Source organism: Pelodiscus sinensis, chromosome 1 (assembly GCF_052426305.1).
Source record: "Pelodiscus sinensis isolate ZL-2025 chromosome 1, ASM5242630v1, whole genome shotgun sequence".
In the NCBI taxonomy this organism is placed as follows: domain Eukaryota; kingdom Metazoa; phylum Chordata; order Testudines; family Trionychidae; genus Pelodiscus; species Pelodiscus sinensis.
In genome coordinates, this window is record NC_143052.1 from 177264434 (window position 1) to 177292264 (window position 27831).

A 27831-nucleotide genomic window follows, 5' to 3' on the forward strand; every position below is an offset into this window, starting at 1 on the left:
AAAATATCTAAGTGAGACAGGATTTCATGGCAGACTGATAAGATAACAACCAAGCTTCTCGACTTTAAGTACTCGTCTACACTACATGGGAAAGTCGACCTAAGATATGTAACACTAGCTACAAAAATAGTGTAACTGGAGTCGATGTACCTTAAGTCAAATTTCTGTGGTGTTTCCACTGCAGGAAGTCAATTTCCCTTACTCCTCACAAATCCATGGAGTGCCAGGGTTGACAAGGGCACCATCAGCAGTCGATTTAGTGGGCCTTACTAGAGCCACTAAATCGAACCTTGGATGTTCAATCTCCAGACCATCGATCTCAGGGTAAATATAGACTTGGCCTACGTTTTTAGCTCTGCTCACACCTACATGGTAATGACTGGCAGTAATTTCCATCTGACTTGTAGGTATATGAAATTAGTTTGATCACATACTGATTTATGGTAGACCAGGAGGGCCCACAATAATCTATACTGACAAAATACCTTAGCAAAAGAGTTTTAGCAAAGAAAGCAAGGACTAATTAGGTATGAGAAGGTAGCTACCACCTGCTTTAGAATGGGGTGTAGTGGGAAAAACTATGAAGAGAAGCATGTGTTACTTACACTATCCTGTTTGTGTGAATAATTAAAGTATTTCAGGCCATCTGCCAGCATAACCCCATTGCATAGATGTAGCCTACAGCAAGTGAAGAGATTTTTCCTGTACTATTAAACTCCTTCTTCCCAAATGATGGTAGCTAGGTTCGTGGACATGTTCTTCTGTTGACTTAGCAGCTTTTGTGCGGGGGCTAGGTTAACATGACTATAGCATTCAGGGGTGTGGATTTTTCATATTCCTGTGTATTGTAGCTATTTTGACCAAAATGTTAAGTGTGCACCAAGCCTCATTCTCCAGAGCTATCAGGCTGGCACTTCTCATCAACACGAACTTCATATGAAAAATATCACTTAAAAATAAACAAATAATATATGCATGCAAAGTGGCAGGGTATTCAGCAGTAAGCAGCAACATTTTTCAGCTGGAATCACACTTGATCAGCATAAATAAAAAAAAGTAATCATAAGCATAACTAAAATATTCCCTAAATGGGGGTTCATGCACCACCTAAGTAGGGAGCCCTGTTTTCCTGAAGGGTCTCAGCAGCATCCCCCTTGACAGCTTTTCTCTGAGCACCTGGACCAGGAGTGGGGAAAATGGAATTAATCCCTTGTCTTCTGAGGACCAGGTAGTTCTCCTCTTCCCACCCCCAGCCCCAGTGGTGAAAATAACTTAAAATTTCTTACTGGTGCTGTCCTATTGCAACCCTGGTCCTTACCAACTCTTTAAACAGCTCCCTGCTGGCTTTTGCCGCTGCTCAGCCAGGTCACTTGCTTATTTTCACCACTGCCCACCCCTCACCCCCTACCCAGTCATGGAGCTATAATTCTAAAATATAGTGTGGGCACTGCAGAGCTCTGAAGGAACTTATTCAAGCTGGATAACAATTTATTTGCAACAAGAGCTCAAAAAGACAGAAATACATAGAAGCACAATTTAAGTTCAGTGCAACCCTTGCATAATGCAGAAAAAATAAATATCTCACAGAAATGGATATCTGAAATTTAGATCACATTTAGATGCAAAGGAAGATGTGAAGAATAGTAGAGGGCTTATAATATTCCAATTAGATGCTTTTGCTCACATAAACCAGTCTTGGACTAAAAATTAATCATGTGATTTACAGAAGAAAAAAAATCAAGCCAAATAAGCAGTGAGTGTCAAATGAGACAGGGGGGGAATAACAGAACATTTCAGAGAAGGCTCTTGCTGAAAAGAAAAGGATAAACATGATGCCAGTTTAAAAAGTCACTGATAAGTTCCACCAATTTCTGCATGAGACTGATTATGTCTCTCCATAAACAACTTAAGATCACTCACCTAAATGTTCAAAAGTGTCTAGTGTTTTTGATTGCCACAAGTTATGTGCCCTAATGGTGTCCCCGGTTATGAAATGCCTTTAGTAATTGACTGCAGCCACCTTGACATCAGATCTGGGTTTAGAACACAAATACATGTGTAACCATTTCTCAGTGTAGTTCCCATCTGTGAACCTCCTACAAAACATTCCACACTTTAGACATCAGCAGGCCCTGCCGATGGTGGGTGGGGAGAAGAGAGTCGTTGTCCTGGGGCCTGGTGATACAAAAGGGCCCAGAACTCCCGGCCATTGCTGCTGCTATTGCCTGGAGCCGCAGGCCCTTTAAATCACAGCCAGAGTGTTGCACAGCATGCTCTAGGCAGCACCATGGGCTGCCTGGGGGCATGTACAGTGCTCTACTGGTGGCACTGAGGGCTGCGTAGCCCCAACCGCCCCCAGGGGCCTGGCGAGGCTGGTGGCCCTGCTGGTCATAAATAGCATTCTCTGTAGGAAAGAAGAGCTCTGACAATGACCTAGCATTGCAGGGGTGTAATGTTGGGCTTAAAGTGCATTGGCAGATTAAGGAGTGGAAGTTAGACTGGTAAGTGTTGAACTATACCTTGCTTCTACACTGCTACTACTTGAAGCTGGACAAATATGCCAATTCAGGTGGACTGAAACATTTTGCTAATCTGAATGAATCTGCTAAATTGTTTCTGTCAGTTACACCCTCCCTCCCCCCCCCCCACACACACACCTCGCCACCACCAAAATCAAAACATTTCATGAAACATTTTGATTGTTTTCAGTTTGACATCGCTTGTCATTTAGAGCTGTATTCCAGTTTTATTTTAATTAAGACAACAGAACACAGGATGGAGCCACACATTTTGTCTGGGGTTATATTTTCAGTTCAGCTGCTGAATGAATCAAAATATCTGTTAGGTTCATCTAGAAAGCACCCTTCTGTCAGAATAAGATACACAATTTGCACTACGCAAATTGCATTGCTTATTCGGAGTCTAAGTCAAAAGAACTTATTTTTTGAAATTTGGCCCTGTCTACACAGCACCAAATTAAAAAAAAAAGGCACTACTCTAACAAATCCCTTAACCATCATGGAACAAGAGTTACAGGGATAATGAAATAATACACCCACTATTTTGGGAAATAGCGGGCACTTTTAAAGACGTGGCGTTGCTATTTCGGGATGCTACTGGTATCCTGGAATAGCAACGCAGCCTAGACGTACCCTTATTCACACAGCTCTAATGTTAGTTCTTCACTTTCATGAGTACCCAAATCATTTATCAATTTCTTTTTATTTTCAAAATAGTTGGCTTTGGAACTCTAGTGCCATACAATACGATCCCTTAAAAATCATCAACAGTTTGTGAAACAATATATTATTGTTACAATGGTCCAGATTTGTCTGTGCCAATCCTGGGTTTCTGCCTTGCACCTAGGCCAGCTGCTAATGGCTACTGCTAGTGCCAGCTTCCACAAATTAGCTGTACTGTTGATTTCAGTGTATCTCTACTTCTGTGGACTTGTGTCACTTCCACTTTCCTTGCCTCACAATGATACAGAACTGAGGAAACAGTACAAGGATCCAGAAAGGGGAAACAAGGCAGCCCACCAGTGCATGCTCTATCATTTAGTGGTGACTGATTTTCATCACTCCCTGAAAAGGGTACAAGGGAATAAGAAATGAGTATTGCTAAGGGAAAAGAAAACAAAAATACAAAGGGAAAGAAGAAAGGGAATCACATGGCAATACAGAAGCAAGGGAAGAGTAAAAAAGATGATTCCCCACAAAAATATTGTATAAACAGGCCTACGGTATATCCCAGGAGGACATCGGAGAGTGTAGACTTGCCGACTACCTTTTATACCCCAAACACTTCTCACTTTCTTGCCTAAAGACTTTGTACTGCCCCTGCTCCCAGCCAAGTTGCCTAGGGACATGAGGATTCTGGTAAATTATTTATTTAAGACCTTTCTGGAGACAAACATCCAAAGAACAGTGATGCGAAACTGCACCTCCTTCAATAGTCCCTCAGTTGTCTAGTCCCCCATGAATCAGTTCTGTCTACAGTTGCATTCAACATCTTCATGCAACCACTGGGTGAAATAGTCAATAGCAGGGATTCAAGTGCCAGCAGTGTGCAGATTACACATAGCTCTAATTATTCTTCATCACATGTGATCGCACTACTACCTCCAAGATGGCACAGTATGTGGAGGACACCAATTCATGGATGCTAATGGGCAGAGAAACACACTTGGAAAAGTCTGCAGCCATAGTTCAGTGTTCTTTGGTTGGAGGAACACACACGGTTTTGTAGTTGCGGAGTATTTCTGGATTCCTTGCCAATGCTGCAGTTGTCACACAATAGGAATACGTGATTGATTAACACTTTCTACCTTGTCCAATTAAGTATGAGACTTGGTCCCATCCTAACACACAATAACCTGGCCTCAGTTATTCATGCTTTCATTCAGGGGTAACTGGTGAGGGGAAGGCTCCTTCCTGCTTCTGCTCCCTGTCCTAACTCTGCCTTAGTGCCATCTCTTCCTTGCCCTCCCTTCCTCTGTCTCCTACCCCACCTTTTCCTCCAACCCAAGGGGGCCCACCACAGTGAATCCAGCCTTAGGAAGGAAAATCCAACTAGTACAAACTACTGCAGGGCATCTCTTCACTAACTCAGAATACTGCAGTACATCAACCTGTCCCCTATTCATTACACTGGTTTCCACATATTTGTGAGTCAAGTTCAAGGTCTTGGTTCTTACTTTCAAAATGTTCAAAGGCCTGCAGCTAGGATACCTAAAGCTCCAGGATGAAAACAACTTGTCGCTTCAGAAACAATGGCGCTTCCCAGTTTCTCATGGGGAAGGGCCAGGGCATTGTCTCAGTCTTGCCGCGGACAGAAACACCTCCTCAGGTGCTGCCAGCTGTGCTAGCTCTGGGAGTCAATTTATGCCTGACTTCTGTGCAGATGACCTGGAGCTCCTAATGCACTCTCCCTTCCTCTAAGGCTCCCATGCAGTGGGAAGCATAATGTGGGCCTTAATTGATTTTAGACTCCTAATGGCAAATACTATATCTATAGTCAAAAAGTGTCAGATAGCGCAACTATCTGAACCTAGTGCTGTTCTGTAAATGCTCTCAACCCTGACCTGGAATCACATCCTTTCTCCAAGTGAGGGATGATTAAATAATCATGCTGGTTAAACTCTGGGAAAGGCATTAATTGCTATGACAATCTCCCAAACAAAAGTCGTTTGTTCCTTAACTCCTCACACCCTCTGCATTTTAAAATGTTTGCTATTGACAATGCAAGCATGTCTCACCTGCTTTGAAAATAAAACCTCTTTCTTGCAGAAACATTTCACTTATCAAGTCTTTCTTCTGGAAAGAATAGTGGAAGTTTCCTACTGGAAACCTAAATGACAGATCATTGTTGGCAGCATGTCTTGGACTACACTTCTGTATTTATCTTCTATCCAACCCAACTGTATTTCTATCAGTCAAAATTATCACCAGAAGGAATTCAGAAATAGTGGTGATGGGAAGGTTGAGTGAGTCCTAAAGCTTTAGAGTTACTTGGAAAACTTTTTTAATTTTGCTCTTGAAGGAAGCAGCTAGGAAGGGACTGAAGTCTTTCCCTTCTCACTCTCCACCTCTCCCATCTCTTACTCCTTAAATGATCTCTCAAGGGAGCAATATGAATAAGAAATTAAAAATTGATTCTACTGAGCAGCTTCATGCTTAAAGAAGAAATTGTATGCCCCAACCACGTAAGTATAGCAATATGCTGAACAAGCACCTAGCTCAGACCAATAAATGAAAGGAAACTGAAAGGTCACTAGAGGTCATCATTTTCACATACCTTTGAATAATGAGAGCATCACATGTCAGCCAGAGGAGAACAAAATGTCGCATTCTCTAGCTAAAGGTCATCGTTAGTCATAGGTCACTGAAGGGAGGGCAGGAAATAACCTAAGAGGTTAGGATGAGTGCACAAAGAAAGGTCAACAAATGTCAATGAAAGCATGCAGCTGTTCTGAGATGAAACAACTGAGGCACCCTTTTGAGCTGACATAGACTAAAAAAAAGTCTTGCCTGACTTTTTTTTTAAAAACAGGCACTTTTATAGGACTTTGACATTTGTCTACCCAACCCGGAATAAGCCTTTTTTAAAACAACAGTTTGGAAGTTAAGTGCAGCAGTTTCTGAGGTATCATAACCATGATGACATTTGTATTTCACATGTAATTGATGTTGCAATTCACCAGATTCTAGCTTTGGTCTTAGTCCTTGCATCATGTCATGTGAGAGCACCAAGGCCTTTGGAAATACTTTTCCCCTTAACTAGCCGCCACCCAGATCTCTCATATCACAAGCAAATGTAGTGGTGCTTTTTGTTTCTTTTAATACTCTGATTTTCTAAAGTGGTGACTTTAAGTCTGCCCAACAATAACAATTCAGCTCTCTTGAGAAAATTTGGAAATATATCTAAATACAGAGATGACTGTCACTTCTGCCTTTGCATCTTTGGTTATCTGATTTGCTTGCTCACCTGACTGGCTGCACAATACTGTTTTCTCTGATGTTACCCCAAATGTGGACTTGACAATAGCACTTCAAAAAAAGGCACAATGATGTCAGATGTGTAAATTGGCTGAAGCCTACAATTAGTGGTTTTAGGGAAAGTACTTTCAGGAAAAGGAGCAAAGAAAAAGGCTATGATACTCATAGTGGGCAGTTGAGCAGTAACTATGGGCAATATTGTAAACTGAATACCTCAGTCCTTTTATAGAGTCACTCATGAAAATATTGTAACATTATGTAGAAGAGAGAAAGTATATACCAGTAATTAAGCAGCAGCAAACTGGGAGTCCTGGGTCATATTTCCAGATCTGCCAGTTAATCACCCAGTGAAGTAGGCAAGTCAATTAACTTCTCTGTGCTTCAGTTTTTACATGTGACAAATGAATATAGTACTTACTCCCCACAGTGTTATTGTGTGGCTTAATTGATAGTGGTACACACTGAGATTTTTGGGGTGATAATTGCCACATAATTAATGATCAAATTAATAGCAAATATTAATGGTATTGCTAATCTAACAGTGAGAGCTATCTCAGCAGTAACACTTGCATAATTTCAGTTTTTCCAAGTAACTCGTTAATTAATTGGTAAAAAATAGGGTTTATTAAAACTCAAGTGTTTTTCCTAACCCATCACTCATTAATTCCCTCTTCATTAGACGTTGGCCACTTATTTGTAGAGACCACTTTTTCTGAGAGCTTAGCGCTATGTTTCCGAGAGGGAATTTTCCAGGAGCAGACTTGGGGGAGGTGGTTATTGAGTTTGTTATTGATCGTGCAAAAACATAACCACCTAACTTTGCCCTTCCCTTAACATACTATGGTTGAAATCCTGGCCTTAATGATGTTAATGGGCATTTTGCAATTGATTTCTGTAAAGACAGCATTTCTCCCTGTGAGCTGTCCCATTGACTTCAATAGAGCTGCTCAGTATCTCAAGCTAAGCACCTGGGTAAAACTGTTGAATTGGGCTCTAAATTCATGGGCAGTGGGTGAATGCCTGGCTTGGGGAGGTAGGCTATGGCTAACCCCCAGCCTCATCCTTCTGTGCCAACCACCCCAGGCCCTTCTCCCCTCCCCTGCATTGTGACTACTGGTCCCTGATTCCGGGCCCCAGAGTCCAGAGTTGCCAGGCAGCAGAGCCCCAGCTGCCCCTGCTCCTGGAGCACCCAAGAGCTGGCTGGGCAGTGGAACCCTAGCTGACCTTAGTATTCACTGAAGCCCCCTTCCCCTAGCTGAGCCTCCAGACTTCCCTGAGTCCAAAGGCCCCAAGAGCACACCACAGGCTATAGCCTGCCTGCCTCAGCTTCTAGGAGCAGGCAGGAAGGGACCTACTACAGGTAAAGCAGGGTGGAGCCTCATCAGGCCATTTGGGAAGGCCATGCCTTCTCCTGCCTATGATACCTACTGCCCATGTCTAAATTCATAATTGTTCGAACATTTCATGTAACTACTCTGGTTTATAGAATGCTTTTAAGCTGTTTGTCAGAAGCTGGGAATAAGAGACAGGGACTGGATCACTTGATGATTACCTCTTCTGTTCTTTCCCTCTGGGGCACCTGGCATTGGCCACTGTCAGAAGACAGGATGATGGGCTAGATAGACCTTTGGTTTGACCCAATATGGCCATTCTCATGTTCTTAATCATTTTTACTATGCCTTGGACTAATCTAAATCTGCGATGTAGTTCAAACTACAGCATAGAAGATTTAGATTAAATCTCAGGAAAAACTTCCTAACTGTAAGAAGAGTAGGACAATGGAACAGACTGCCTAGGGAGTTTTTCAAAAAGATGCTGGATAACCATCTGTCTTGGATGGTCTAGACACAACAAATCCTGCATCTTGGTAGGGGGTTAGATTAAATGACCCTTCTAACCCTATGCTTCCATTTGTTATTCCTCGTTTGTGCTATGTAACTGGTCATTTAGGAGAGGCGGCATTCTTCCTGCTGCCAAAGTGGGTTGACTGACTTGTAAACAGAGCAAATATATTGCACACAAGTGTCAAGTAAGCTATTGGCATTTGGGAGAGCCTTTCTCCAATATTCTTTGAAATGAAGTCCATTCTAATTAGAGAGCAGATAGAAAAGTAAATAAAAGGAATTTGAACATGGACAAATCAAAAGGAGTTTGTATTTGCAAAGATGGCCACCAATAATGTTTTGCTCATTTCACCAAGGTTGGATTATACCCTCACTGATGTCACATCATCTAGCTTTAGTGTTTTGAATATCAATAGAATTTTAAAAGCTTCAGAGGGGTGGCTGAGTTAGTCTGTAAGGCTGTGTCTAGACTGCAGGGTTTTTCGAAAAAAGTAGCCTTTTTTCGAAAAAACTTCACCTGCGTCTAGACTACGGCCGCGTTCTTTTGAAATTAAATCGAGAGAACGCGGCTTTTCTTTCTATGGCGGTACTCCTCATTTCACGAGGAAGAACACCTTTTTTCAAAAGTGCTCTTTCAAAAAAAGGCGTTCTTGAATGCAAACAGGGCTTTTTCGAAAGACTTGCTTTTTCGAAAGTACTGCTTGCAGTCTAGACACTCTTTTTCGAAAGAGGCTTTTTCAAAAGTATCTTTCGAAAAAGTCTCTTTCAAAAGAGGCTTGCAGTCTAGACGTAGCCTAACTGGAAAAACTTAAAACCACGAATAGCCTTGCAGCACCTTAGAGACTGGAAAAACTTAAAAAAACAATGAATAGTCTTGCAGCACCTTAGAGACTAACAAAACATGTTAGATAGTATCATGACCTTACATAGGTTGTGCCCACAAAGCTCGTGATACCATCTAACATGTTTTGTTTGTCTCTAAGGTGCTGCAAGACTATTCATTGTTTTTTAAGTTTTTATATAATTTTATACACTCCAGCAAGAAGTGTCCCCTTTTCATCCACAGTTACATGTTTATTTTTTTCTATTCTATCCCACTCTTGTAAATCACTTAAAATGAGCCAATTAGAAACTATACGCAAATCTTATGACCATAACTTTTTAACCCTCTCAAATCAAAAGGTTTTAAAATGAAAGGTAGTCTATGAATGCTAAGACAGAATGATTCAGTTCTGCTGATATAAGAGCTACTAAACCTAACTCTTATTCAGAAGTATTTTAAAAAAGGAAGATGTCTTCAGGTTGCAGAGTGCTTACACTATTACTTTGCTCTGCTGCATTCAGCCACCCAAAGGGCAAAAGCTAATGCCCTCCCATTGTCATTACTGATGTCATGGTGATTCTAGTGTGCATGCAGGAATAGATTCTGTCTGGCAGATTACTCATGACTGTACAATAAATATTGTAGCTCAAGCACAGCGGTGCCTTTGAACTTACAAGTAAACTAATATAATACTATATATAGGGAGCTGGACAGTATTAATGAAGCCTGTGACTTAAACGTGTCATACCCAATCTATATGGAAGTCACTGAACTTTCTTTAAAAAGTCATTTTTATGCCTGCTCTTTTTCTCATGGTTTTTGTGCCCCTGAACCCTTATAAAATGATTGTGTATTCAGTCCTGAACTGATCACATTTCTGAAACATGAAATGTCTACGGTCCAACTGCACAAAAAATTGATAAGAAAAGCAGCTGGCATGAAAGAGGCATTTAAAAAAGAGTTCATGAGCATCTCGTATTCATGTTATTGACTACATTTATTTAATATGTCTCCAAATAATTGATACTGGTATAGCAATAAAAGTACAGAGACTTTCCTGCCAGACTTACAATCATGAAGAGACTCCCCTGCTGATTTCATCATGGGGCTGTTAGTCTGCTTGGAAAGAGCTCTGGCAGCAAATGTCAATAAGATAATCAGAAACACGTGAAGACCATTGCCTGAGAGGGCATGGTCAGAGAGTGACCTTGAGGCAGTTAACCAGTTGGTATGCTGAGTCTGCCATTTACCACACCAAACATTGTGCATGATCACTGTTACTTTGTCTTTCCCCACCACCTGTCAGCTGATGTCTTATCATCGGCTTAGATCACAAGTTTTTTATGATGGGAGACAGTCTTTGTATTATAGATATGTGCAGTGCCTCAAGCTATGGGGACCTGAAAGAAGCTTCCAGTCCCCACTGCAATATACATTAGTCATTAGTTAGGCTAAAGAAAATGATGCAGGTGAAGAAATGTAGGCGGTGGGGTGAGTCGTAGTAAGGTATAGATTGTTAATGGTTCAGGAGATTCATGTTTTGATTTGACGTACATTGACTCTTTTTTTTTTTACTCTGCAAGAATCTCTGGAGGCATAAGCCTACTACTGAAGAACTGATTTGAATGCAAACTATTTAGATATCAGAGTGGCAAAGGGTATTGACAAAGCCTTCCTGTCCATAGGAGGAATTGGGGCATCTGCTGAAGGCCCCACACTTTGGGAGGGTCCCCATGGTGATTGCCCCAATAGTCCTACAGAGAGGAGGGATACAAGAGATTATGAGGCCTAGAATGGGGTGGCAGCAGAAGTCATCATCATCACACTCATGCTGCCAGTGGGATCTGGAGCAGCCAGCTAGCCTGCTCTGCTACATCCTGCTCTGCCACCCTCTGAGGCCAGCTGTGCTTTGCTTCTCTGTGGCAGCAGGAAATAGAGCACCCAAGCCCTAGGGCACCCTGTTACCGCCACTATGGAGAAGTGAGGCACAGCAAGCTAGGAGGATGGCCCAGCAGGGCAAGGTGGAGTGGAGCAGGCTGCTGGGCCATTCCGACTCCCCACCACCATGGTGAGTGTGGGAACAAGGGCTGTTCTGCCCTGCACCAGGCCCAGTAATCCTCTGGGCTACATTCCTGAGGAAGGAGGCAAGGGAGTGAAGCAAGGGCAGAGCATGAGCAGAGCATGGGGATTGGGGAAGATTGGGGATTGGGGAATGGGATGAGCGGGGGCAGACGGGTAAAGAGGAAGGACCGAGCAGGGCTGTTGTCCTAGGCCCCATGCCCGGCCCCCAAACCCCACATTCTTTTAGGGATGTCTCTGGTTACAGCTTCTCTCAAGGTAGTGAAAGAAGGGTAAGAACAAGAAGATAAAAGAGAACACTCACTGAATTGCAAACATTTCAGTGCTCCAGTACTGTTTTATCAGAAAATATTAGGTATAGGATTGAAATGCTACAAGCTTAAGTCATTTCTTCAAGCATTCAACAAAAAGCACTGGCCAAGTTAAAAAGATCTACATCGCATGGGCTATGTCTAGACTGCAAGTCTCTTTTGAAAGATACTTTCAAAAAAGCCTCTTTCGAAAAAGAGCATCTAGACTGCAAGCGGAACTTTCGAAAAAGCAAGCCGCTTTTTCAAAAGAAAGCAGTGAGTGAGTCTGGATGTTCTCTTTCTAAAAAGCCCTGTTGGCATTCAAGAACGCCTTTTTTCGAAAGAGCACTTTCGAAAAAAGGCGTTCTTCCTCGTGAAATGAGGTTTACCGCCGTCGAAAGAAAAGCCGCGTTCTTTAGATTTAATTTCGAAAGAATGCGGCTGTAGTCTAGACGCAGGTGAAGTTTTTTCGAAAAAAGGCTACTTTTTTCAAAAAAAACCCTGAGTCTGGACACAGCCATGGTGTATTTGTGTTATGGAAACTGTGGATTGTAGTCTCTGAGTGGTTTAGTTTAACAAGGAAGGATGAAAACCATTCTGGAAACTGACTTATATGATAACTTAGCTCTTCTATGGCACTTCTTTATTTAATATTTCATCAACAGATGGACTGAATCATCATACACAAGATTAGAAATTTGCTATCTGCAGTTATACCATATGAGAAGTTGTTTTCCCACATGCTCTAAAATAATCCTCACTCCCTTCATGAAGTATTTAACTTTTTAGCAAACAAATAAGGCAAAAAGTCCCATCCAAACCTTCTTCCGAGAGATAAATTCATACATTTTAAGGCCAGAGGAAACATTTTGATCATCTATTCTGATAGTATACCCTATGTCCATACCATCACATAAAGCTTGCTGTTTTAGGATAAATTCTTCAGAAAAATATATAATTTTTTTTCAATCAATAGCTGCATTACTGTGGCACAACTCTGAGAATCATCCCTGAATAGATGCATATTCTTCAACCCCAACTTACACATTTTTTAAAAATAAACACAATTTTATATGAAACAGAGTGAAAAGTTACTACACACATAATATATCACACACAGAATAATAAAACAAGAAAATGAAAAGTTAAGCTCCAAATAGTATATGGCCTGCACCTTACTATTACTGTATACCATGAGCATAACCTTAACTCTGCCCCTGAAGAGAGACCAGCTCCTATCACAGCATTTGCCAAACAACCACACTCAAAACATCAAATTGTTACACTAAACACTCACAACTAATTGAACTAGGAGGGGATTGTTTGTGTGTACGGAAAAAAAGCTGGCATCCTGCAATAAATGATATGGGGCAACTAAATGATTAGGGGTTTGGAACAGGTCCCATATGAGGAGAGGTTAAAGCGACTGGGACTTTTCAGTTTAGTAAAGAGAGACTAAGGGGGGATATGATAGAGGTCTATAAAATCATGAGTGGTGTGGAGAGGGCTGATAAAGAAAAGTTATTTATTAGTTCCCTAAATAGAAGAACTAGAGGACACCAAATGAAATTAATGGGTAGCAGGTTTAAAACAAATAAAAGAAAGTTCTTCTTCACACAGCGTGTAGTCAACCTGTGGAACTCCTTGCCAGAGGATGCTGTGAAGGCTAGGACTATAATAGAGTTTAAAGAGAAGCTAGATAATTTCATGGAGGTTAGGTCCATAAAAGGCTATTAGCCAGGGGAAAAAATGGTGTCCTTGGCCTCTGTTTTTCAGAGGCTGGAGAGAGATGGCAGGAGACAAATCGCTTGATCACTGTCTTCGGTCCACCCTCTCTGGGGCACCTGGTGCTGGCCACTGTCGGCAGACAGGATACTGGGCTAGAAGGACCTTTGGGCTGACCCAGTACTGCCGTTCTTATGTTCATAAACAGCTACACAGCAACAATTTCCCATTACGAAGCGCAAGAGAAGGTGGCAAAGAGGACACTAGGCTGCCTTCCCACAGCACAGCATGCATTTTCTGATGCAATCTGATGCAGAGAGAACACAGTGCTCCAGTACTAACAACCTAGTGTGCCCTCTGCTGGCAGAAATGTTGTCAATAAAATCTTCTGGTGTAGACAAGATCACAGTTTGGGGGGAGGGGCTGTATGCTTTTATATGTGTATATTTATATAGCAGTGTCCACTTTAATTTTTGAAAGGGGAGGGAAAGAGGTATCTACTTTCCCCCCACTTTTTAAAGTATAAACTTTCAGCGATGTGAGTAGGGGATTGGGTCTTAGGGCCCAATTTGAACTCTGCTAAAGCTAAGGCACAGATTCCCATTACTTCGGTAAGTTTGGATCAGGCCTTCAATTATCAGTGAAAAGTATGGTAGTTGGCATGAGTGCAGCATAACATAAAATAAAAATGAGGCAGTTTTGCCCTTGGAAGTGCCAAACAGAATAGTGGTAGCAATACTTATTCCCTCTCCAGCCATTAGAGCTGAAACGATTGATTCATATTTGCACACTGTTGAAATGTTTCTTCAGCTAGTTGTGCCATTTTCATGACAACTTAGCTATAGTCTTCAGTCTTCAAAGTGCAGTAGGTGAGAGTCATATATGGTTCCCTAAACAAAAGAGCTGCAGAAATATATGATAAAGGCAAAACCAGAATCATGTCTGGAAGGTTTCACTATAGAAAATTCTTGGCCCATAAAGTCATGCCTACTCAATTCTTGAATGGATAGTAGTCAGCAGAACAGCTAGCCTCTGAGGAACTCACTCTCTGTATCGATAGGATGGCTAACCTCAAACCAAATAGAGATCTAAAAGCTTGATGCGATTTCAGCATGAACATGAGGGAAGTTAGGTTTGGTGTTATTGCTCTGGAAAGCAGATGTCCAGCTAAAACAGACTAGAAATGCCAGTAATGTATTGATTCAGTGTGCCTGCTACAGCATTGATTATCTTCTGTCAGCTTCAAGCCTCTGATTTCGATCTACTGGAAATGGAGAAAGGTATCTGTCGGGCAACAACATTACCCTTTCCGCCCCAAACTCCAACCTGTTTCTGAAACATTGAATTGTAATTGGAGCCTCTTCAAACAACCAGCTTAGTAATTCAGAAATAAGTTTTTCAAAAAGGGTTACCACATATTAATGAGGTCAATTGAGAGCATACCTACAAACACTATGGTATTGGCATTTTAACCTTTCTGGGCAGGATCTTGTCTTTCTAATCCATTGCCCTTTTTCCCATTAGTAACAAAGGCAGTTGTACTACTATAGAAATGTGTTTTAATTTCTTCTGCATTATGCATGTCTACCTCCTGATGTTACTATATGTTAGACTGGCTGTACATGAATGCAGTGGTTATATCATTTTTAAAAGGCTAATTGTATTGCTTATGCTAATGAATTATTCATGATATAATCATATAAATCCACTCTCCACACGGATGTTTTATTTTGCATACTAATCTGAACATTTTGAATTTTTCATGTTTTGATCTGCTGATGATCTTTGATATTGACCTGTTCATGGGCATGAGGGTTGGTGTTGCTCTCAGTGTTCCTACTGTTTTTTAAAAGACTGCTAAATAGTGTCTATGTTTCAGTAGCATGCTAAAAGTCAGACTCTCTGACTAATGATTTCTTTTATAAAACCTGCACTTACTGTTTATTGACAGCCTCCAAGACAATTTCTGAGAACTGGCCTGCATAAATTTGTAACCTCACATGCTGGCTAGTATTCCTATGTATCCACGTCTACTATCTCAAATGACTTAATGCAGACTTCTAGTCTCATTTGCTCACTTTGCTTAAGGGTACAAATGATGCACCTGAAGGAGCCGGAAAGGAATTTTTATATACATATTATAGCTGGTATTGCACAATTAGTCTGGTGCATAATAAGGGTGTTACCTCAAGAACAAAGTATTAGCAACTGTGTAGGTGATATTATTAAAACCTATAGACACTCTTGCATCATGCTACTGATTCAGTGTATACTATCATTATGTCCAAAGCTTTCTTTTTTGGCCATAAATTGTTTACTATTCCAAGGTATTTATCAGCTTGATTTGGAAAGTGTTGAATATTCAGATGGCAAACATTCAATAATTTGAAATTTGATTTTATACCAACATATGCTGTGTGGTTCTTAGGATTTTGTGGCATTAAGAAGGAGGCAGAATTTGCATTAAGAGAGACTTATGAATACATGAAAAATATTGAGGGTTTGTGAGATTTTTTGCAGGAGTGTTAGTTAGCGCTTTTCTATGTCCACTGACTCTGTCACTTGCAAACCTAGATTCCAATCCCGGAAACGTCTATGCTTTTATGGGAATAATCCTATTGGAATTACTTATGTGTGAAAGTGCTCACAGGATCAGAGGCTTAAGAGAGGCTCTGAAGTTTACATTCACTACCAAGTATACAGCTTCATTATGAAACTCTGCTTTCCTGAAAAGGCAACAGTCCGCCACAGAATGGAGAAAGGGATTTTTTTTAAATGTGGCTTAAACTTGGGAAAAATTAAGTGGCACAGCAGTTAGACCCTAGTGATGAGTTACTGGATCTTGTAACAGTAAGAAAGGCTATCAAGTCACCTCAGAAATTCGGGTATGAAAGCATTGGTGGGAAGGAGAAGCAAGGGGGCTAGCAGCAAAACAGTACCTGAGAGACTCGGGGTGAAATCCTAGCCCTGCTGTAGTTAATGGGAATTTTGCCTTTTACTTTGATGGGACCAGGAATCCATCCCCGGTTTCTGAGCAGGTTGCTTGCTTTCCTCTGAAAAGGAGACCTTAATACAGGGAATGGCAGGCAACTGGGCTTTTCCTCCTCAAAAAGCCAGCCAGTAGGGAAAGGGCCGCTATGTGAGGAATGAGAAGATCTGATGGACCTCTTCCTCTTGGCCAAACTCTTAGAAGTTGTCCATTGTTATTTAGCTTTGTTTTCACAAATAAATCCTTCCTGATTCAGGGTATCTGCAAATGCTAGGAAAGCATTTCTACCTCTATGCACACGAGACCTTTTGCACAAATGCATGAGACATTCCCATGGATTTCAATGGACTTTGAATCAGGCCTATAACAAGGAGGGGAAAGGGAGCGGTAACTTCATGAGAAGAAGAAAATATTGGCACCTATCAGAGGCAGATTGCCCGGCAACTCTATTTGAATTGTTAGGACAGCTCCAGTGTTCTAATTTGGAAGTTGCATATTCCTGCACGGACTGCTTTTGTGATTATTATCCTTTAAGTGCCTTAGGGGATCCTTTAAACAGGATCAAAGACAAATACAATTCCCATAATAATGCTTATGGTTGAAGCAAGGTTTTATTCTGAAATGATGAGTGTAAAATTGGCATTGCGAGCATCCATGCATTTGGCTCAATGATTCCTGACGTTTCTTTAGCTTATAAGGAAACTACTGCATTTCTAGTGACAAATTCGCAAATGCAACCTGGAATTTGAAAGTTAGTTTGAATTCTTCCCCCATTATTCATCATCATAAATAATAGTGCATACAGGCGAAGCTGTAATATGATAATAAGGTTGCACTTTTGTGACTATAGGGATAATTTGGCCTGTAGCATCTTTATTAGTGGCAATAATGCATGAGAAGAGAAAACTCCAGCTTGATCTTCAGAACCTAAAGTGAGTTCAAAGGGTAAGCAGTTGAAGGGGATAAAAAAGTCTTGTAAGCCCAGAATCTGATACAAATTTGTCATGTAAAAGACAATAAACAGAATCCCAGTGTATCTTTAAGTAACTTTTCAGACAAGAGCAGTGCTCTCATTCTTACTAAGTTAGTTCTTAGTTTTACATTTTAGAAAGTTAATTTACCAGTTGCATTTAAACAGCTGAATCAATCATTTAAAAATGTCTCCCTGATCACGGAAGAAGCAAATTAACGAAGATAATTTTCTATTTAATTTTTATTCCCATTTTTCAACTGTTTAACCTTCTTAATCCTGCACCTTTCCAGCACTAACAATGGTTTGTCTAAGAGCACTAAAAATCAACCCCAGCAGCTTCATATATGCATCTGAATAGCAGAAGATTATCTCATTCAACACTTTTTAGATTAGCGGGGACACAATTATTTTGTGCTTCACTTGTATAGATTGTGTATGTGAATTTAAATTTCATAAATTAATATCACAATGTATTCTAATAATGTATCTCCTAATTTTTCAGAATAACATGTTGCCAAATAGCTAAGTAGATGGTGATTAGTCTAATATCCAATTAAATATTCATTTTAATGTGGCAAGAGTCTCATGTTAAATTTACATCTGTCATTTAAGGAGCTTGTTTAGAGGATTTACAGAAACCAAATGAAGGGACAAGGAATCAATGGCTTTATAGCTGACCAGAGACTCATCATGAGGTCCCTGTTGGACAGATAAAGGGTCAATTTTTAAGAGTGATCTTTTTTCTCTAACCTCTTGACCTGTGGAAAAACCCAAGTAACAGACGGTTGTGGGCTTCTTCAAAATAAGTGAAAAGTGAAAAACGGCAAACAAGGCTTCTTGTATAACCTGTCTATTAAAAGTTTCTTTCCTGTGCAGATGGCCTAAATGAATCCTTCAAATGGGATTGTTGTTTTCTAACTAGCATCATTAAATAAAGCCCACATCATGTTGTAGCACATCCTAATGGGTACGAAATGTTATCTAAAAGCTGTTCTGTTTGACCAGGAAGCAGTCCATGAGGTAATGTACAGTAAATAGAGCAAGATCTTAGAGGAAAGAGATCTTACTGACAGGAATAATGTGACTCAGCCTCTAATGACTCAGGGGTTTAGGAAGTGTTTTCGAGGAGACTTCAATTTACAGTACTCTACTCTCAGTGTGGAACAACTGCATCAGCTCATCTTTTTATTCCCAGAGGCTGAAAGCCATTTTCTTATATCCTCCGAAATAAAAAACATCTTCTTTTAAGAAATAAGTAAAACACCTTGCCAAGAATGGTAAATATTCACTTACATATAAACCTTCCCTGCCCCCCAACCCCAGTTGGACTTCCTAGCTGCAGTTCATCAAACAACCTGAGGCCCCAGAAAGTGCTGGACTGCTCCTCCAAAATAGCTGCAGGAGTCTTATTCCTTTCCTGCACTGTTGGCAAAGTAAGCAGCTGATCAAACCACCTTCCTCAGTAACAGGACCAGAATGGTATTAGCATAGGAAAAAAACTTGGGGAGTGGGAGTTTGGAGTGGGGGATTCCAATCCCGGATGTGCCTGGACTCCTGTAAACTTGGGGACAACATCCAGGCCAAACATTTTGAAAAGTGGCTACTGATGTTCAGATGTCAAAATTTGGGCGTACTTAGTTTTGCATCTTTTTTATTGTAAAGCCACAGCACCTTACTTTTCTTTTTGAGAAATGCTGAGCCGCTGCAGCTTCTATTTACTTCATGGGGAGTTATGGGTTTCAACATCTCCAAAAATAAGTCTCCAGTGAGAATCAAAGAGAGAGAGCCAGCTGATTTGAGGACAAAGCAGTACTGGACTCTCAAGTTTAGCACAACTGGAAACACATCTCAGTATGTTTGTGCTTCAATTTCCCAGGTGTAAAGTGTGTAAACATTTAAACATGAGGACTGTGTCTACACTGGCATGATCTTGTGCCAAAGCCAAGGCCACTCTTGCACAAAACTTACTGCCTGTCTACAATAGCCGTGTGTTCTTGCGCAAGTAAACTGACATGTCTACTGTATAAAGTCAGGGCTTCTTGGGCAAGACCTATGATGCTCCCGCTCAGGAATAAGCCCTCTTGCACAACTGTTATAAGTCTTGTGGCACCTTATAGACTAACAGAAGTGTTGGAGCATAAGCTTTCATGGGCAAAGACCCACTTCGTCAGATGCATGCAGTGGGTCTTTGCCCACGAAAACTTATGCTCCAACACTTCTGTTAGTCTATAAAATGCCTCAGAACTCTTTGCCGCTTTTACTATGGGATTAGATAGTCAGACCTTCAGTTTTGCATCTTTTTTATCGTAAAGCCACAGCACCTTACTTTCCTTTTTGAAGTGATGTATAGTCTGTTCAGACCTCCATAGGGTTTGGTTTTTGGCATCCACAAAATACTTTTTCAGGTTAGAGGAGAGAAACAGTCCAGCACCAACAACCTTATGTAACCCCCACACCTAGTGTAGTTCACTGTCCCATTTAGTGGCACTTAGACCACTTACAGTGAGAGCTAAGAAGAAGAGAGCACTGCAGCTTAAGCCTAAGAGCTCACTGGCTTTTAGCTCAAGCTGTAGAGGCTCCAGAGGTCCTAGGTTTAAATCTGCACAGACGCGGTTACACTAGCACCAAAATATATTTTATAAATCCTACAATAATTTGAGATCGGTATTTAAAAATCTATTGTTACAAATATATGGACAACTAAAACTTATTGGTTCACTATATTGCAAACTGTGCACTTTAACACTTAGTAATGAGTATCGAATTCAGATTCTTCTTCCGAAAAGCATGGGCTGGTGCCACTTGAACTAAAGAAGAATCTCCATTAGCTGTAAGAGCCAAAACTGCTTTGACAAGCTACTGAGCATGTCTGATTTCACCTAGTTGAAAGTAGTGGTGCATTTAGCCAGTGCGTGGAAGTATTAATATCAGGAAGGCATGGAATTCTGTACTGTTTGTAGCTAGTTTCTTCAAATTTTCTAATATTAATAAACTGAGTGAGCCATTTCTTTTAAATGCGTCAAAAATCTGCTTGTATAAGTTTTGGTATATTCTGTGATCTATTAGTCTTGTCTGTATTGGAGATAAAGTAATTCTCTGTGCACCATCACTGCTGCCAAAAAGCAGTGCAGCATAATGCAGAATCAGTACTGCTGCAAATTATATCCCATTTATTTAGTTAGTTAGTTAGTTAGTTAGTTATTTCTGTAACCTGCTCATTGGGTTGTACTTGGAAGTAAAGGGGAGTCTGTAACTTTCCCTGTTTTCTAGCTAAGTTGTGCTATCTATTTGTGTCAGAGGTTAAGAGGAGAGACAGACTAAACAAATCCCTGATGAATTCTCTAATTCTTTAACATAGTATGTTGGAGCAATACTTTGAAGGTGGCAAATAATACATAGTAGAATAAAATACACGGGCTGTATGATAGGTGAACTCAATTGGTCTGATTGCTTAGGCAAAACTGAAATGAACCTCTGACTCAGGGGGTATGTCTACACTGCCACCCTAGTTCAAACTAGGGTGGCTAATATAGGCATTCAAAGTTGCAAATGAAGCCCGGGATTTAAATATCCTGGGCTTCATTTACATCTTGCCGGGCGCCGCCATTTTTAAATCTCCTTAGTGCGGACTCTGTGCCCGCGGCTACACGCGGCACGGAGTAGGTAGTTCGAATTAGGCTCTCTAATTCGAACTACCATTACTCCTTGTGGAATTAGAGAGCCTAATTCGAACTATTTAAATCCCAGGCTTCATTTGCAACTTCGAATGCCTACATTAGCCAACCTAGTTCGAACTAGGGTGGCAGTGTAGACATACCCTGAGACTAAACTGCACTCCTCTAGAAACCGCTAGTCAGTCTGCTTATAGATATCCAGTATATGCTTATTTTCTCCTTTCTTTCAAACTCCCCAAATCACTTAGGCTACATCTAGACTGCTGCTTTTTATCAGAAAAGGTACATAAATTGCGCTCCGCAATTTGCATAGCCTTTTCCGATAGTTTTTTTGGAAGAGACTTTTTCAAAATTTGGCCCAACTACTCTTTCAGAAGAGCCCTTCTTCCTCGTGAAACAGGGAAGACAGGGTTTCTAAAAGAGCGTGTGTGCTCTTCCGCAAAAAAATTTGGAAGAGCAGATGTGTTCCCTGGACATGGTGGAGTTTTTCCGGGATACCAGAGATATCCTGAAAAAACTCTGTAGTCTAGATATAGCCTTACTTGCAGAAAATCTGAGATGTCTCACCAATAGTACTTAAAGTAGAGGCAGAAGGTTGTGAGGAGTTGCAGATCTTGTTAAAAAAAAATAAGTAAGAGTTGAACCAGGTCTCTGAGGGAATCACTTTAACCAATGTTTTATCAAAGCTTATGTCAGATTCTTGCATCTTTTTCCGACTACTTTAAGCTCTGACTATAGGTATTGAAATCTGTCTGAATCATCTCAGGCTGCTGCATCTGCCAGCTTTCCCAGAACTCTAGTGATTCCTCCCCTGTGTTGTAACCAAGAGGGAATGACTGACTAATGCCCAAGGAAGAGAGCAGTACTTACTCTCCTCAGATTCTTTAGTGGACAAAGGCATAACTTAGGATACATCTATACAACAGAGGAAGATCAAAGCTGCTGCTGTCAATCTTGCAGGGTTTGAATTAACGGGTCTAGTTAAGACAGCTATTTCAAAGTGAGAGGGGCATTCTGGTTAATGCCGGTAACCCTGGTTCTATGAGGGGTAAAGGAAGTCAAAGGAAGAGTGTTTGGCATGGTCTTCACTGCAGGAAGTTGAAGGAAGAGTATTCATCCTTTGATTTCCTACAGTGTAGACAGTGCCAAAAGCCGAGTTAAGCTATTTCGACTTCAGCTACGCAATTGACATAGCTGAAGTTGCGTAGCTTAATTCGACTTTGTCCTGTAGCGTAGATGTACCCTTAGACTTTAGGTATCCCCTCGATAAAAGCCCCAAAACATTGAGAAATGCAAATTACATAGCAGTACGTGGCTCAGCAGAAAATTGTTCATCTTTGATCTTCAAAAGTGAGGTTTGTTTAGCAAAGAGCAGAGATTGGATCCCTTTCTGATCTGTGGACCTGCAAACTGGCATGTATGGGTCACCAGTGTCAGAGATGACCCAGTGTCATGGGAATGGAAAGGAGGGAGGGATCAGATTGTGATATCTTTGGGGAATAGCAATGAGAGGAGCCAAGGAGATAGGGTAAGGATGGGGTAAAACAAGGTCTGATATCAAATCTTGGGAACTGGAAGTAGAAATAGCAGAGCGTGGAATTAAGGTACTGAGGAGACTTATCCAGTGGGGTTGGGTTCAGTTTAGGGGTCAAGCAAACCATCAAGCCAATTCTCTTTCTTGGGCCAGTTTGCGTTTCCTAATTAGAAGCTGGGCTAAGTTACTTTTCACTGCAGCAATTAACACTTGTGGTTAGTGCCAGACAATTTTGTAATGATTCAGGAAGATCATCCAACTTTGAAGAAGGCTGGAGTGTTCCAGTATCTCTTTGTTATAGATGAAAGTTCATGTTTCAGTAAGGAACAAATTGCTCTAAAACACCATTAGACTAGCACTATACACAGTACATATTGTGCAGTTTTTTAATGGTCTAGTAATAAATAAAGCATGAAGCTTATCCCATCCATATGATTTATATACTGTGTATATGCGTGTGTATATATATATAATATTCATATAATATACATATAGATATGCATGTGTGAGCATGCAGAGGAATATTACCATAGCAAATGAGGAAAAGAGGATACTGTACTTGAATTCTGTGAATATGGATCTTTGTTCTAATAAGCTGTTTGTGTTAGTGAAACTATCATATTGAGCAACCTGGATAGAAGCCCATGACCTGCTCTAAGCTACTACAGAGAGTTGGAGGCTGTAAGAATGATCTTTACTATACCTACAGACATCTTAGGATTATTACAAAAGTCTGCCTGAGCACAGGTTCTACACTGGAATTTTTGGTGCTTTAGTATCTGGGTAGTATAGGGTGACAGGGCCACACTGAGCATAATTCTGCTGTCCTGCAGTCTTGTGTAAGTGGCTGTTGGAGTACTGCAATGAAAGAGGAGGTGACGGAGCTAAGGAAGCAATAGTACATCACCTTGTCAAGCTGATGTCTACTTAATTTATAATGCATTTGAAGTCCCATATTGCCCTCCTCCTTTCAATAGAAAGATGATATGTTTTAGGTGGCAACATTTTAGAGGCTGATATCAGCAGTGTTGCATCAATTTCTCACTAGTACGCTGTTCTAGCAAAGAGTCATTTATAGCAGATGTGCTTTTGGTGCATTAGCTTTGGCTGTAAAGTGTAGAGAGGAAATATTTCACCCCAAATGATGCTCACGTTAGCTAAAGAGAGCACCAGATACAGATGGGAAGGAGGGTTGCAGTGGTTTAAATATATGGTGTGATTTTTATAATTACTTCGTTAAACCAGTATTTAAACCAGGCTGTGTGGACACCCATTTCTATTAAAACCAGGCTTGTTGCAGTTTAGCTTAAACTGATTAGGAATTGCCTTAAGCTAAACCTTTTAAAACATTCTTAATGTGAAATAAGAGTGCTTACACAGGGTTGGCAGTGGTTTAATTAAATCTTTCTAAAATTACGTAGGTTTATTCCAATACAATTTTCCTGTGTAGATAAGGCTTCCTGTGTACACAAGGCTGATGTGAAAGCCCATAGAACTCTGTGGACATAACTGAGGACAGAATTTGGCCCGTGACACTGTATCTAAAAACAGAGCGAGGAAATGTTTTTGAAAGTGCTGTGTGTTGAGAAAGCAGGGGTTTAATAGATACTAATCTGCAACTGTAAATGGTGCTGCTGGCAACTATTAATATATTAAGTTTAATTATATAAAGTGACATACTGATGTTCTAGATGTTTAACAAAAGTAAATTCAGAATTCAGGGATGGGACATAACAAAAGTGAAAACCCATAGGACTCATGGAAAAGTTCTAGGAGCCTCAATGAAAGGAGCATCGTGTTAAATAAAAAAAATCAAAAGACCTTACAGATCAGATGAAGCCAACCTATCAAGATCTTAAAACCAGCCCCCTGATTTGAGTAGAGTCAATGAAGGAGAGTAGGTTGCTGTGGGTACTATTTAGATTCCTAAATAGCTAGATTGTGTCCCAAAAGCAAAGAGTGGACGGTGATAACAGGAGGACTGGAATACAAAAAAATTGCAGTAGTTTTGTCTGACACAAAATATGGAATAAAGTTTTAGTAATTGGACTAGAAACAGTATAGATCTTAGACTGGCTAGATTCCAAAGGCAATAGAAAGACATTTTAATTACATGATTGATGTGGACTTCAAAAGAAACACTGAATCCACAATGAACCCAAGGTCACAAGCGTTATTTGAGGGATAAAAAGAACTATCACAAATTAAAACTGCCATAGTTGACACCTGAGACCTCTACATCAGTGAACTAATCAATAGCAACTCAGCTTTGTTAAGTTTAACAAAATTTGAAACTACCCATGATTGAGTATCACAGAGGCAATTATACAAAACATCTAACTTCTTTGTAAGATGTACAGGGACTAAGAGGATATCCAAGTATTGTCTGCATACAAATGACACTGTAAACCATGACACTGAATAATGGTAACAAGTGGAAGTGTATACATAGAAATCAAAACTGAACCCAATGAAGGAACTGCAGATCTGCAGGAGCCATTATGCAGAATGAACCCCCAGTGGGTAAGTGGACTTCATCAATACGTATGAAACAGTAATAGACAAACAGTGAAAAATCCCAAATGAAATTAAGGAAAGGTCTGCTAAATATTCACCAGATTGTAGATTCAAAAACTCGCACAAAGTAATGTGCTGTGAGGACCTGATTCTGAATCCTTTATTTATCTTAAGTACTACTTTAACTGGCAGGTAGTCCCACTTAAATCAATGGTGTCAGGTACTATTTGACATGTGTCAAGGCCTTGGTTAATAAACATAGGTGTTTTTGTTGAGTTGGAACAATATGATAGTATCACAGGATGACCATAACCAATTAGAATTAATTGTTCAGTATAATTAAAGGTAAGGCACAAAGACATTCAGAAAGTTGCACTACAAGTACTTCCAACTTCTCATCTACCTTTAGGAATTAAATAAAGCTTTCTTCTATGACACAGACTTAAAATTTAGTTAGGTCCCTTGTTAAAAGAATAAGACTAATTATGAGTATCTTCAAGCCAGATGGAAGCTCACCTTGAAAGGCAAAGAACAGAAAAGAAGGAGTAATAAGACAGACAGACCTCCACAAGTGGGAGAACTTCCAGACAAATCTTAGAGACAGCCAAAAAATCTAGGCCATTTCCAAAAACTAACTTGAGAATTAATAGTGATTTATTACTGAGAGCACTGACATTAATTAAAGCAAATTTAGCAGTATCCTTATCACTTTGAGTTGATATTATTACAGCTAGCTGGAAACAGAATACAAATTACTTAGGGAAAGACCTTTTGCTCACCAAGTTTTTCTAGCATATTTATGTCTCCTGACCATTTCAATACAGGACTTCAGTAAAATATGAATTGCCACACGAAACCAGAGTGAGATGAAACATTGCCAAATTCCAAAGGCCCTGCAGAGAAGAATGGTAGCATAATGATCAAGAAAGTGTTCCAATGACCACAAGGTATCAAATAGCACCAGCACATAAAAGTAAAAATAGGGAATTTGTAATATCAGACAGTTAAAATGAAAAGTGTAAACAGAATACCCCAATATTAAAGCTTGGTTCATCTTCCCAGTGACCTAAGTTAAGTTTCTAATTAATGGATCCTTACTCCCTAGATAAGAGCACAATGCGAAAAAGAAAACAGCCACTGAATCTGTAGTTTGCCTCTCCCAATACGTCTTGGGCAAAATAAATAAACAAACAAACAAATCAATCAAAACCACAGAATCTTGCTTTGACAATCCTGCTTCATTTCAAGACGTGACCCTGCTATTCAGTTCATTGACCAGGTACTTTTTATGCTTACATAGTTAAAGTTGATAGTATTACAGCTGCATAATATTATTTTAGACACAGCCCAGACTTCTACATTTGTGTCATTATTCATTACTGATGCAGGGTCAAGGGATGGATCCAACCTCTGAAAACCAAAGCCTGATTTGAAAAGAGGTTCAGTTGCTGTACAGTTTTTATTCAAATTTTCAGTCCTTCAAGGCAGAATATTTGTAGGGTTGGAGGGTATTGCACCACTAAAATGCCAGGAGCCTGAATCTGAGGCTTCCTTTTTTCAGTTCAAAACTATGCGAGCTAATTCAGGAGCAGCACAGAGGGATTTTAGAGGAAGTGGCATTCAGGCCCTTTTTAAGAAGGGAACTGGGTACTTATAGCCTCTTGTGTACGTGCTGTGATGCGCCCTCCCCCTGTTCTTTGTGAAAATTAGTTTAGGAATATGAATATGCATAACTTAAAGATGCTTTAAACAAAATACCTCATGTAACCTATCAGTGTTATAGTTACAATATGCTGAATCTGCATATCCTATTTTTGTGCATGTATCATTCTTGTATGTGAAGTTAGAAATACAGAGTGTGAATCTGTTTATAGTTAAAATGTGCTAATGGGAGCCATTGCTAATATCCTGGAAGTCTAATGGCTTGATGATCAGTTCAACAACTTGTAAACAGCCTTGTTTGCCCTGTAAGTCTGAATGTGGTTGGTCTCAGGGAGACATGTAACCATATCACCTGGTCCTGGAATCCATTTTGAACCTGGTGTTTTCTCATGGGAGGGGAAATGCCAAACAAAAGATTCCTGCCCTAGGGGGAAAGTCTATTTAAGCATTAGGAAACTATCAGCCTTTTGTCTTCAATTGGCTTTGGAAACTGCCTAGTACATCCTAATTGGATACAAAGAAGGGCTAGGAAACCCAAGTAAGAGAAAAAACCCACCTCTGACTTGAAGTTTATGTCTGAAATAACAACAGCTGTTTAGGGTAAGAATTTGCATGTAACAAGTTTCTTGATGAGCTAGAATTAGCTATGCATTTTCTATTCATTTTAATTTAGTAACTTGCTTTGATCTGTCTGTTTTCACTTGTACAGCAACCACTTAAATCCTACTCTTTTGCACTTAATAAAACCATGTTTGTTTTCTATCAATCAGGCCCAGTGTAAATATTTGTTACCTGCGGGGAGCAACCACTGTGCATATCTCTCTTTCATTGATAAAAAGAGCTAACCTGTGAGTTTTCACTGTGTAAAATTTTTACCCAAGGTAAGACTGGAAGAGGGGGTTGGTCCCATTTGGAGGTTGATTTCCTGGGTGTTGAGCCCTTAAAACTGTGTCCTCCTAGAGCTGAAGTGGTTCTGCATCTGCATTGCAATACCAAGGGGGAACAATACCAAGGGGACTTCTGTGATTGCATCCCTTCACACATGCTGTATGTGTATAAATGGGAAGTCAATGGTGTTTGAACCGATCTCCTAGGAAAGGGTGTTTCTTTAACTGTACCCTGGATCAGCTCTGGGCTCAATATGGGGTAAGTGGGTGAAACCAAATTGCCTGTGATATACAGGTCACACTACACAATCAAATAATTCCTTCTAGCCTTAAATTC